Below are 14404 nucleotides of genomic sequence, written 5' to 3' on the forward strand. Positions count from 1 at the left end.
AACATCAACATCTCAAGGACAGACTGTTCAGCTGTTATTAGTGTCTTGTTGTTTATTTAGATTATTGTTATTTATTATCCGCGGTCTCGGTCTCGGTTTCGGTCTCGGACCATCTCGGTCTTGGTCTCGGTCCGCCTTGAAGGGGCTGGTCTTGGTCTCGGTCTCGGTTCTTGCAACTTCAGGTCTCGGTCTTGGTCTCGGTCTCGGACTCGGACTATCCGGTCTCGACTACAACACTGTTGGGGACCAAGGTCAAATTAATGTCCAAAATGTCGAGTTTAATTAACATGTCGCGCACAAGTGCCGTTTTTTAATGTGATCTCAAGTGTTGAGATTGACCCCGTAATGCCACAAATGCTACTAAAGAATGGGAAAAAGTCGGATAAATTTACTTATTAGAATGATTTAAAGATTATAGCCTATTTGTATATATTTCATATATACAAAATTAATGTATAATCCTGGGTAATAGTGGAGCTGCTTAACCTCCTTAATTTTGCCCAACCCCTGCCAAAATCGTTATTGACTAAAGGCTAGATCCACCCCCGCTAAACGTCAAATTGAACATGTGATTAGACTTACCTTGTTGAATGAAAACAACACTCAACCTAAATAGTTGGATGCATTACTGCCGGAACGCAACGGAGCCTTTTCCCCAATAGCTACGCCAAAAAATAGTTCCGATTACACGCCTCTCAAAAATAGGGTCGGTCGGTCTGATTCTTTTATTATTATTTTGACCATTTTCTTTTGTGCTGATTGAATGGGGGAACCAATTACATTGTATATGCAATTTCAGCCCTAACTATTTCCATTGCACAACGAAAGCTATGCAAAAATGGCCATGAAAGTGATTAAAACTTACCTTGATTATTGTCAAAATATTTACGGTCGATAATTATTAAAAATAATGGAAAATTCAGGTCGTGCACACATTATGCACAACGCCAGTCATGACGGGAAACTGGCTGTCCGTAAATCGCACGGTAAAGCGGGCGCAATGTACGTGTGTGGCGGGCGAATAACCTCGTTTTTATAATTTTATGGTAGGAAATTTCGGGGAAATACGCTGCATCGTATCACTCCAAATACGTAGTACGACCTCAAAATAAATTCATCAACACGGCCATACACAGACTAGACAAGAGAGATCAACTCTGCGAATTATCTTGCAAAAAAAATGTTCTTTTTCCATCGGTGTTTTCTTCGCATTTTTACGATGTCTGGTGCGACCTGCAACCGCAGTGCATCGCCCATGCATAGACTGGTAACCGCATTTCCATCATGCCTTCTTTAGCCCTTTGCCTTTCAGTGCGCGGCACGGCGGGAACCAGTCATCGCATGCATTCAGCACGTGATACATATCGTCATGATCACCGCGACATCGAATTGCGAACTAGTTATCGCGAAGCGAACTTGTAAAAACAACGGAGTTTCTTCTTAACAAAAATCGCGAATGTAAGTAGGCAAAACAATAACAAGCATTTTGTGCGCAAAAGGGTTGTTGAGAGGTGTTTTGTGAACACAGAAAAGACATCAGGATTTTTAAAAATTGTTTATTGATTTATTATTATTATTATTTTTGAATTGCCGATACAATTTCTAGGGTCGCAGCATAAAAATAGGGTCGGTCGGGTAACCGGAAGCAGAAGTATTTTTGTTTCTGGCCTCAGCCCCTAGGTGGGAAACTTGCTTCCTATATCCTGATTCGATGCAGCAATAGCAAGTATAATGTAATGGAATTATATCGTGTATATTGGTGATTAAGTTCCAGTACTGTACGTGTTTTAACGTTATTACGTCCGCTCCAAACTATAAAAGTAACAGCCGCTGTTGAAACCCCTTAGCCAGAGTCAAGTTATCATCCGGAAACCATTAACCTTTAACTCAGCACGGTGACCTTGATCTTTGACCTTTTGACCCCAAAACCAATCCCAACATGCCTGTACCCAAGGGCAACCCCCTACCGAAGTAAGACAGCAAAATGTGATTTCTAACTCAAGTTATCATCCAGAAACCATTTACCTTAAACTCACCACGGTGACCTTGAGCTTTGACCTTTTGACACCAAAACCATGCAATCCCAACTTGGCTGTACCCAAGGGAAACCCCCTACCGAAGTTAGACAGCAAAATGTGATTTCTAACTCAAGTTACAATCCGGAAACCATTTACCTTTAACTCACCACGGTGACCTTGAGCTTTGACCTTTTGACCTCAAAAACCATCCCAACTTGCCTACTCTCAAGGGCAACCCCAAACAACATTTCTAACTCAAGTTATCATCCGGAAACTAAGCTGCCCGGACGGCCGGACAGCTGGACGGACGGACGTCGTAGGCGATGACAATACCCCTCGAGCCTCTCGACTGAGGGGTAAAAAATTAATGACCGTGTTTTTGGATCTCTCGCGGCAACGAATTGGTTGGTTTTTACCCAAGACGCCCCATACAAAATCAAACAGTGATGGCTATGCACAGTGTTGTTGACTCGAGTCGCTGACCCGGACGAGTCGGACTCGAGTCGTTATTTTTTTGACTCGAGACTTGAATCGACTTGGGGAAAAATGACTTGAGACTTGACTTGACTTGAAAAAAAAATATGACTTAAATTTAACTTAAATATGAATAAATTTGACTTGCTGACATTAAAACATTTCTTAAAGTTAAAAAACACACGAACACATTGAGTGCATGGTTTACCAGTAAGCGTGCTACATGTAGATGCAACTAGGGTTTAAACGACTGGAAATCAGCTGCTACCCCCAATCCGCCATAATGCAAGATACAAGAATTCACATCATGTATTAAACGAAAACGTTCGGAACGACATTTTGTCAGACGTCCTTCAAACATTCAACATGATGGAACAAGTTTGAAAATATTATATCAAAATGCGTTTTTAGACTCTTTAGATACTAATAAGGTGTTTGAGAGAGGATGTTTGAAAAGTATATGATTTTCTTTTGTCCTTATATTGTATATTTCCTATACTCTGGCGCGGCTCCATCGTCGAACTACGAACACATAAACTGGTCCCTGTAAGTAGTCTGTGCATCTAATATTTAAAAAAAAAATGACTCGAGACTTGACTTGACTTGACTTGAAAAAAATTGACTTGGGACTTGACTTGACTTGTGATAAATTGACTCGAGACTTGACTTGATTTGGAAAATAATTGACTTGAGACTTGACTTGATAAAATTTGACTTGTGATTTGACTTGGCTTCCCATTTTCATCTCCCATTTTTCCGTACAAATACTTCACTAAAAACATTCAAGACAGTATCAAGGCCCCAAATTATGGAATTCCCTTCATACAAACTTGCACAATGCCAAAACTCTTTGTCTCTTCAAAAACAAATTTAAAGACTCTAAAATCAGTTCTTATTGTTTAATTTAACCTTATGTACTAATTTATGAAACTTATATTTTTCTTATGCCAAGCTGCTGAATCCTGTTTGCTATTGCTACATATTATATATATATTTATATAGTTCTTTTGTTATATTTGCTTGATTGATTTCATGTTTTAATTACGTACTTCTGCTGATGACACAACTTATTTAGTTTTTTGTCCCTGTAACGGTTATTGTTTTGTTTGTTATATTTCGTCTAACTCATCCAATTTAACTTGACCTGTACATAATCAAATAAGTCTCTTTATTTTCCACGCTGTGTTGTCCAGGGGTCCCGTACTCGACAAGCTCTGCTTCCTACGGGTCCCTCCGCTTCACTGTTCTTATGACATTGTGTTTACTATTTGCATTTTCTGTCTTTGTTAATGCTGTACTTTTGTTCTCTGCCTGTACTAATGAATGAATGAATGAATGAATGAACTTGGAACTGGCTATGCATTCCATCCACAAGTTGCGCACCCAACCATGTGCATTTGTCTTCAACAATATGAAGTTGGCGTAGAACTTGGAAGAAGAAAGTAAAGCCTGGCATCAGACTATTCCTGACTTGCAAACAAACGTGCAAGATTGTCTTAATAATATGCAAATAATTGAATACCAGGGTGAGAGAGCAGGCAGTGTGTGTTGAGAGCGTATATGCTCAACACCATCACGAGGAACGTGAGATTCATGTAGACGAGACTGCTCATTATTGGGAATTCCCTCCGCTTCCCTGAACTGCGAGTAAACGGGTGCGGGCTGTGGGATTTCCCGCCCCACACAACTTTCCCAGGACTAGCGATCGCGAACTGACAAAACGTCAGCATTACTTTCGCCTCAAGTTTTTAAGAATAAAAAAATAGGCTTATGTGATTTTCATTTCGAATTCCATATTATCAAATTCAGTGTTCCTTGCTCGGATTAAAAGATAAAGTGACGTATGCGAATATAACGCTATGATGACCATCATGAAAATTGATCTCATAACGGAGATTAAGATTGTGCGAAAAGTGGACTTGTTTTCGCGGCCCATATATGCCAATGTGGTATATTACAGTTACCCAAGCATACTATGAACTTCCCACAAACTCCCACAAATATACACGTGTTCACTAAGTACCCAGGAAAAAACACAAACTTCGGGGCGTTGCATGCGCACAAACATAATTGGTTGAAAAGAATGCAGATAGTGCATAGCGAATTAGCAACCAGCATGCGATAGCTGGGAATCCTGAGGAGAAGTTTGTGCCGTGATAATTAGTCTGAGCACCATCAGTTGTTATAGAGCGGTCATTAGAGAGTAACAATATGCATAGGCTACACGTACACATTGAGTGCATGGTTTACCGGTAAGCGACTTGCTAAGTAAATGTAGATGCAACTAGGGTTTAAACGACTGGAAATCAGCTGCTACCCCCAATCCGCCATAATCTATAAATATAGGCCTAAGAGCAAGTTTTACTCGGCCTCCGAGAAATGTTTGCTCCTGAAAGGATCCGAGACCGCGGTCTCCCGCGGCGCCAAAATCTATGTTTACATTAACTACCCACACTTTCAACCCTAACACAAATACGCCCTACCCGATCTATGATCGGGTAAATCAGCTTGTGCAACATACAAGAATTCACATCATTTTTTGTCAAACGTTCAAACATTCAACAGGGTGGAAAAGGTTTGAAACTATATCAAAATGCGTTTTTAGATTCTTTAGATACAAATAAGGTGTTTGAGAGAGGATGTTTGAAAAGTATGATTTGTCTGTTGTCCATACATTTCCTATACTCCGGCGTGGCTCCATCGTCGAACTACGAACACATAAACTGGTCCGGTAAGTAGTCTGTGCATCTAATAGTTTTTTTTTTAAATGACTCGAGACTTGACTTGTCTTGAAAAAATTCATTTGGGACTTGACTTAACTTGTGATAAATTGACTCAAAACTTGACTTGACTTGGAAAATAATTGACTTAAGACCTGACTTCATTTGCTAAAATTTGACTTGGGATTTGACTTGACTTGGAAAAAACTGACTTGGTTTATACAACACTGGCTATGCATTCCACCCACAAGTTGCGCACCCAACCATGTGCCTTTGTCTTCAACAATATGAAGTTGGCATAAAGCCTGGCATCCGACTATTCCTGACTTGCAAACAAACGTGCAAGATTGTCTTAATAATATGCAAATAATTGAATACCAGGGTGAGAGAGCAGGCAGTGTGTGTTGAGAGCGTATATGCTCAACACCATCACGAGGAACGTGAGATTCATGTAGACGAGACTGCTCAGGCATTATTGGGAATTCCCTCCGCTTCCCTGAACTGCAAGTAAACGGGTGCGGGCACCGGGATTTCCCGCCCCACACAACTTCCCACAGGGCTAGCGATCGCGAACTGGCAAAACGTCAGCATTACTTTCGCTTCAGGGTTTTAAGAATAAAAAAATATAGGCCTATGTGATGTCCTTTGGAAAAGGAATATTATTTTCCTCTCGAATTCAATATTATCAAATTCAGTGTTCCTTGCTCGGATTAAAAGATAAAGTGACGTATGCGAATATAACGCTATGATGACCATCATGAAAATTGATCTCATAACGGAGATAAAGATTGTGAGAAAAGTGGAAATTCCGCGGCCCCATAATGCCAATGTGGTACATTACAGTTACCCAAGCATACGATGAACTTCTCACAAACTCCCACAAATATACACGTGTTCACTATACCCAAGAATTTTAGTTCCGTTCGGAAGTATTTTCCTCATCTATACGTTTTTACCAATTAAGAATCATTGTGGACAAAAAAATCATTATTAAAACAAAGTCAGGCACATAATTATTTCAAAATTATTTAATCATACACGCCAGAATACAACATGGCGCACATAATGACGGAGGATTGTGACTTTAAAAATAAGAGGGATTTGTTCATGCAGAACCACAAAAGACCACATGTAAAAAGAGTCGGATGAATTAATTGGCTAATGGAGACTTACCTGCGGTCGGCAAGCAAAGATGCAGGCTGGCAATGTAGAATAAAGAGATGACGTCCTACTGCTGTAAATTTCCGAGTTCGTGAAAAGGGTGTGGTTGCATCGCTGGTAACCCATAGCCGCGTAAATCAAAATATACAGTATAAGATGCCAGCACCGTTTAATTTGCGAGGACGTATCGTTCCCTTGTAGTCTGGTTTCCTGACCTGACAATCCCTCCGCCCACGCCCAGACGTCTAAAGTGTAGGTTATAGGCAGCCTCAGTTGCTAAAAATAAACATGACGACATTGACGGCCCCTTTTCAAAGCTCGGCTTCGTTTTCAAAAAATTCGCTTAATAACTGATAACGTTGAATGTTCCCAGTGGCGATTAGGAGTGGGGGGGGGGGGGGCAGGCGCGGTTCTACGGTGGGGGGGGGGGGGGGGGGGCTAGGGGGGACTTTAGCCCCCAAAAAATTTTGTCTAGCCCCCTCCCTAAAAAAAATTCCACGAAAAAAAATGTACTAGCAAAATATAAGAATTTGACATGGGAACGGTCTCCCCCTAAATGGGTGCATTTGTACACTTTTAGTGTTTTGGGGGTTTTATCAGCGCTCCCCATTCGACAGTGCTCCCGCTCTGGAAACAGGGCGCTGGGAAGGGCAGATGAGCTTCACAGAATCTTGTGAAGGAAGTGGGGATGGCATTCTGGGTAATTTATCATGACCTTTGTATAAAGCATCTGGCTGCAGCTGTAGACCGCGGTTAGCCAATGCGCGCAAATACTATCCGAAAAGTTTGCCATAGAAATACATACACACCATACCGGATGTGATTTCTTTTTCATTGCGGACCATGTGGACAAATTTTGAGCGTCGAATGATATGCATTTCGACCCTTTTTGAATTCGAAACGGAGCCTGAGCAACTGGCGGGAGTTGAACATTTACAAAACAGATAAGTTTTACAGATTTTCCTACATTATTATGATTTTCAACCCACAAAACAGGGCGCCGCATTTATGAATGAGAATAAAAGAGTGACGAATGACTCAGTCTTAACGGCCGTTTCAAACCTTGCAGGGTCGTGGCCGTGACGCCTTGCCGGTCACAGGTCACGCAAAATCTATCCAATCGCAGCGTTGATTCGTCAGCTCTTCCCAGCGTCCCCCCCCCCCCCCCCCACGCATTGAGTTTCAGAGGCCTAAGTGTCCGGAGAAAATAACCGCTCTACATTTCAGCACGCCACCCTGGAAATAATTCTGGATTCACCTTGCTAGCCCCCAAAAATATTGGCCCTAGAACCGCGCCTGGGGGGGGGGGATGTAAGAATGTGACGTACATGCGAACGGTCTTCCCCTGAGTAAATAGCCGTGAGAAGGGTGCACTTATAGTTAATATGGTGTGTAGGATTTTGTCAGCGCTCCCCATTGAAATAAGGCACAACGACGATTTTGTGCATCAAATATACTTGGATCGTATGGGCGAACTTTTTGCTGCGTCATGTAGGCCTGCGTCATGTATATGGGTTCCTACACCAACACAGCTCATGACATCGAGTGTAGAAAAGCTCAGGCTTGGTCTGCTCTGTTCTCACTGACAAAAGTATGGAGATCCTCGATCTCCAAGACCACCAAACTTAAGATCTCAGTAAAATCCATCCTCCTCTACGGTTGCGAGTCCTGGACTCTGACCAAACAAATCTATGCATCCATTGATGACACCTATACACGGATGTTGCGGGCTGTTTAGAACGTTCCTTGGCAACAACATCTCCCTAACTCTGTTCTGTATGGTGCCCTTCCCCCTATCTCCACCACCATCAGACAGCGTCGCCTTCGGCTAGCCGGTCACGTTATCGACATAATGAGCCAGCTAGTCAAGTTCTCCTCTGGAATCCTGAAGCCCCTCGACGTGAAGGTCGTCCAAACATGACCCTGAAAACATCCATCGAGCTAGAAACTGCATGGTCTGAGTGGTCCATCTCTTTCCAACACTATGCTCGACTGGCAGGGACAGTTGGGCCTAACTCATCAAGTCATCATGAAACTGAATGAATGAAGAAGAAGAAGATGTAGGCCTACTATTTTGAATTTGACGACCGTTACCGTGATTTTCCAAAACTCGGTCTTCATTCGGCTCGGCCTGCTAACAGTGCTATTTGGGTGCCTAATTTTGAAGATTCAAGATCAACATAAGTCAATATTATCTTACAGAAACATCAAACTGTATCATCATAACTGCATGATATTACAAAGCAAGTGATTTATTTAAATATTCGATCAGAACATTAAAAGCTATAAGTGACAAAGCAAAATCGGTAACGAAGCCGAGATTTGAAAAAGGCCATCAATGTCGTCCTGTTTATTTTTAGCCACGGAGGCTGCCTGACCTACAATTTAGACGTGAGCGTCGGGAATAATTGTCAGGTCTGGGAACCAGACTATAAAATGTATTACTACCTGAGATAGTCAGAATCTTTTGGTCTGGGAACCAGACTAGTTCCCGTGTTGGTATTAGTGCGTAGGCCTATGCGTAAGTACGTCAAAATTAACACCCAATATAGTGGGTTGCCCAGTGTCCTCTACAGTGTGTCCTAATTAGAAAAAGGTAACTCACAAACAAAGAGATAATATGAACAAGTTCAAAGTGGTACAACCCACGGCTGCCGGGTACCGCGGGTAGCGATAATTTTTTTCCATACCACACACTCGCTAGTATATATAAAATTGTGCTGGAGGGTCCTATATGCAATAGTATTACGTAAAATAACTGCGTTGACGGCCGAGTCACTGCTGTAGTGTCATGGATACTACATTGGATTTCAAATCCGATGGTGCGAGTTCGATTCCCATTGCATGCTTTTTTTGGGTTAATTTCTTCTTCTTTACTTCTTTTTTCTCTTAAAAAAAAACCTGACTTGCAACTCAACAACGAAAAAATATCGCTGTCGGGTAGCAGCGAGACCGGGTAACGTGTGAAGACGGTAGTGTGGTGGCCCACAACTGTCACGGCAAAAACAAATTCTCCACGGCAAAAGCAAATTCTCCGCGGCAAAAACATTGAATTCCCCACTCCAAAAGCAAATTCTCGACGACAACCGTTCTTTAAATTGCTAAAATGCTTTAATGTAACCGGTTGACCAAATAACAACAATGCTCTTGATATCGTTGTTCTGTTCATGAATAAACATACTGGCCTGATCGAAACTATTGAATTATTCATGACTTTCGAGCATCCCGCCCACGGAAAAGAAATTCCCACCCGGGCCGAGAGTACAGAAAACAAAAAGGAATGGGGCGCAATCTAATATGCAAAATGTATGCAAATTAGACGCATGCGCAACAGTGTTTGCAAACCGGCATTGTAAGAATACAATATATTGATCACCTGCACGGCTGCACCATCTGTGCACTTGATTCGCTCATCACCACTGAGCTGCCACTCTCTGTTCATTTTATAGATACATTTATTTCGATGCTGCCATAAAGAGGATTCATAAATGTTATATATTACTAAGTTAAGATGATACGGGTCAGTGAATTTTAACAATTTTAAATCTCTCAACTGGAAATTCAAATTTCCACCCGTGGGCACGAGAAAATCCATGCCCAGGATACTATTATGCTTCATATCAGCGAAGACTGCCCTCACTTGGTGTGTGGTTCGACCAACTTGCACCTCTAGCCAAGATATGCCCAGCATAGCTAGTTGTCTACCATCAACCTGTTTCACCTGGACCTCTTCCGTCCTAAAACGGGTTTCTTCACCATCTACCGTAATGCACCGTATTACTAATCAAAGTGTCGGTGGACCCCGTGTCAATCAGAAATCGACACTTACCATCCAATCCACAAATAGACCATATCGAGGACCAATGCCGGGATCGGACTTGTTAGTCGTTGCCGATCCCCTTAATTTGGCTACTTTTCTCCACCATCATTGCTGTCGCTATGTCGTCTCGACCCTCTGGACCACTCAGCCTTCCTGTGGGTCGTAGGAGGGGGGCTGACCGCCGTTTCGGAGTGCTCTCTTCCCTCGATTTTTTCTTACAATCCAGAGCGAAGTACCCTTCAATCTATCCACATTTGAAACGCCTCAAGCTACAAGCTGTGTGTGATTTGGGAGACAACACGCCCTTTTCACGCCACTGGCCCTTAACAACGACTTCACCAACACAGCCACAGACCAGCCCCGAGCACAAGGTGGGGTCACAGTACCAACCAGGGGGGCCCACTACCGTAAAAAATACAAAAATACATGTGTATGGCTACTGCCGTTGGGGGGCATTGCTCTCCAAGAGGCCCCGGCCCTCCAGCCGCCCCCCCCCCCCGGCGACGGGCCTGTGTCTTAACCTGACTCTCAGACTTTCCTCTTATGTCACTAACCTCTGCTCTGTTCCAGAATCGACAGCTCTCGTCAACTTGGCGGTTTTTCGGTTTTGCTGCCCAACCTCCTCAAAATGTTCTGTCTAGTAGGACAGCCTCCAGCATCAGCAACGTACAGACATTACAACCTTGAACCAGACTTGTATAACCTATGGTGGCCCTGAAGGGACATCGCATATCGCAAACGTGTGCGCATACGTAAACGATGTCGCGAAATTTATCGCGAATGTGTGCGCACACGTATGCGATGTCGCGAAATTTATCGCGAATATGTGCGCACACGTATGCGATGTCGCGAAATTTATCGCGAATATATGCGCACACGTATGCGATGTCGTGAAATTAATCGCGAATATGTGCGCACACGTATGCGATGTCGTGAAACAATTCGCGAGTATGTGCGCACACGTATGCGAATTTGTTTGCAATGTCGTGAATTTTATTGCATACCTTGTCGCATACCTTTCAGTAAAATTCCTAATGAACTGGGGAGTTGTAGCAGCTAGTCTGGAATCTAGACGTTCTGTTAGATATAAATAGGGTCTGACTAATAAACCTTCGCGCGCACGCTGTTCCTCGTGCAATCGTTACTACTAGTACTGTCGAGCGCAAACTTGCTACTTGCGCAAATTTCAAAGGTTTATTAGTCAGACCCTATTTATATCTAACAGTACGTCTAGATTCCAGACTAGCTACAACCCCAGTTCATTAGGAATTTTACTGAAAGGTATGCGACAAGGTATGCAATAAAATTCACGACATTGCAAACAAATTCGCATACGTGTGCGCACATATTCGCGAATTGTTTCACGACATCGCATACGTGTGCGCATATATTCGCGATAAATTTCGCGACATCGCATACGTGTGCGCACATATTCGCGATAAATTTCGCGACATCGCATACGTATGCGCACACGTTTGCGATATGCGATGTCCCTTCAGGGCCACCATAATAACCCGCAACTCGAACTCTGAAGAGGCGACTGTAAAAATCGTTGTGATAGGTTCATTACTTTTCGTTGAAATTGGAGAAATAGTCTGGTTACGTGCAATTTTGAAAATTGTAACAATGGCGTCCGCAATATCTATCAATCTTTTCAAGCTTCACGAATATCAATTGGTTTCGTTTTTTGGGGGGCAATGGCCCCCTCTGCCCCCCCCCCCCCCCCCAGTGGCGTAGCCAGGAATTTTTCAGTGGGGGGGGGGGGGCTGGAACATTTCATGGGGGGGGGGGGGGGGCGTCAAGCAGGGGCGTCAATCGCTTCTCAAAAGTGGGGGGGGGGGACATACCTTGATCATAACTGATGCAAGCGCGAAGCCCTTACGGCGTGCGGTTCGGGGGCCCGGGGGCCCGCTTAAGGGCCCCAAAAAAATTGGATTCTAGATGTTCTGTGGTGTGATGTGAAGCAATTTCTTACGACTTTCCTCCATGCTTTAACTAATATTTTCTTGGCAAAAGATAATTATTTGAATATCGTTTTCGAGGTTGGAGACATTGAATCTGCTATCGGTATTCTGAGCTATTGGGGTGGGGTTCGGGGCCCGCTTAAGGATTGGATTGTCGATGCTCTGTTGTGTGATCTGAGGCAATTTCTTACCACTTTAACCAATAATTATCTTAGCACAAAAGATAATAATTTAAACATAATTTTCGAGGTTTTCTCAGCTAAAGGCATAAGAAAATTTTTTGTGAACATTGTTTTCGAGGTTAGAGTCATTGAATCAGCTACCAGAATTATGAGCTATAGGCGTGGGGTTCGGGGCCCGCTTAAGGGCCCCGAAAAATGTTGGATTCTAAATGCTCTGTGGTGCTATCTGAGGCAATTTCTGACCACTTTAACCAATATTTTCTAAGCAAAAGATACATTGTAGTACATAATAGGGCCCATGGCGTCATGTAGATCAATGATAATTTTTTTAGAAACTCAAAATCTCAGTGGGGGGGGGGGGGGGGGGGGCGACTGGGGGGCGACAAAGTTTCATAGGGGGGGGCGGTCGCTGAAAAGTTTGCCAAAAAATGAGAATAACAAGTTCCGTGTCAGCTATAAAATACTTGTAGCAATGAAGAAACTGTTTTCTTCAAACGAAAATATATTAATAAACCCACACATGTACAATAAATCTAAATAATCTGTCTGAAAACAACGAAAAGTACAACTAAAAAATAGGCAATTTCAGGCTTCAAGCAAATTATAGACAGGGCCCAATTTCACGGCGCTGCTAAGCACACGATTTTTTGCTAACAGAGCCTTCGTCTATTTCATGGAGACCGTAAGCATAAGCACAGCAAAAGGCACGCTTACTTCGGAGGGAAAATTTTCTTAACTTAGTGACGTAACAACGGAAAACTCCATGCACGCGCGACCGTTAGCACACACACGCCGTGAAACAGTGCTTAAGGTTAGCAATTTTTTTTTGCTATGCTTAAACACAACTTATGTGCCAACTGTTAAGCAGCGCCGTGAAATTGGGCCCAGGTTGCGATATATCTTGAACATGTTGGATTTGTCTTGAACATATGTTTGGGCGACACCCAGAAAAAAACCATTATTACCGCCGCCAAGGAGGTTATGTTTTCATCGGTTTCGGTTTGTTGTTGGTTGGTTAGTTTGAAAACATAACTTAAAACAGTAAGGGTGGATTTGCATGAAAACAAAATTAGGGGTGGTCCTTGGTACAAGTACAAATATATTTTTGGAAGTGATCTTGATCTTGGTCTGGATCCAAGATTGTTTTATTAGGATTCTTCACTATTCATGCGATTATTTCTTTAGGGTGTAGGCCTATCAACAACATGACGGGGATTTTTTTAAGCCTTGGACATGTTGGAGGTTAGGCTCTCTGAGTGCTTTCTAGTGCGAGGTGTGAATGACTGTCCGCTAGATGAACGGTCGGATATTTCAGTTCGAAAATGTTACTGAGCGCAACACAAAATACACTGAGCATTACACCCCGCCCACTTGGGAAACCAAGTACAAAATGCACCAATGTGCACACACGACGGACTTAGCGATATCATAACGGACATTACTCACAACCGTGATTGGTAAAAGATCAATGGACGGGGCTTTAAAGATCGATCAAGTGATCTTGGAAAACAGATCAGGCTCAATACTGCCTGGAATCAGTAGAAAACTGGGACATTTAGTATAAAATGTTTTGCCTTCTCGATATATTACAAATTCAAATTAACACTCTCTTGAGTATCTAAAACAAAGTCCCATCTTTCATACAAAAAACCTAACTTTAAAATCCAAGACATAAAACAGGTTTTTTTACGCATACAACTCACACTAATATTAGACAAATTACACCAAGTATGAAGTTCCTCTGATAACTCGCACTAGAATAAGACACATAATACAAAGTTTCTCTGATATACAGCTCTTGCTAAAAATTAAATATTTCAGGTTTCATCTCTTTCAGAGTTGTGATTTCATTCTACATGTACATATTGGCGATTTCATCTGCAAATAATGACAGACTACATGTACAGTTGTACATATACTATAGACCTTATGCGTAGCAGCCATCTTAGAGGGCCTGGCATTTATTTTGCTGGGATATGCATGAGTGAACCCTTTATGCATTCACTGCTACTGAATAAAATTAATAAAAATGACCCCTAAGATGGCCTCTACACATAAAGCCCAT

Source organism: Patiria miniata, unplaced genomic scaffold (genome assembly GCF_015706575.1).
Source record: "Patiria miniata isolate m_02_andy unplaced genomic scaffold, ASM1570657v1 HiC_scaffold_12, whole genome shotgun sequence".
NCBI lineage: Eukaryota > Metazoa > Echinodermata > Asteroidea > Valvatida > Asterinidae > Patiria > Patiria miniata.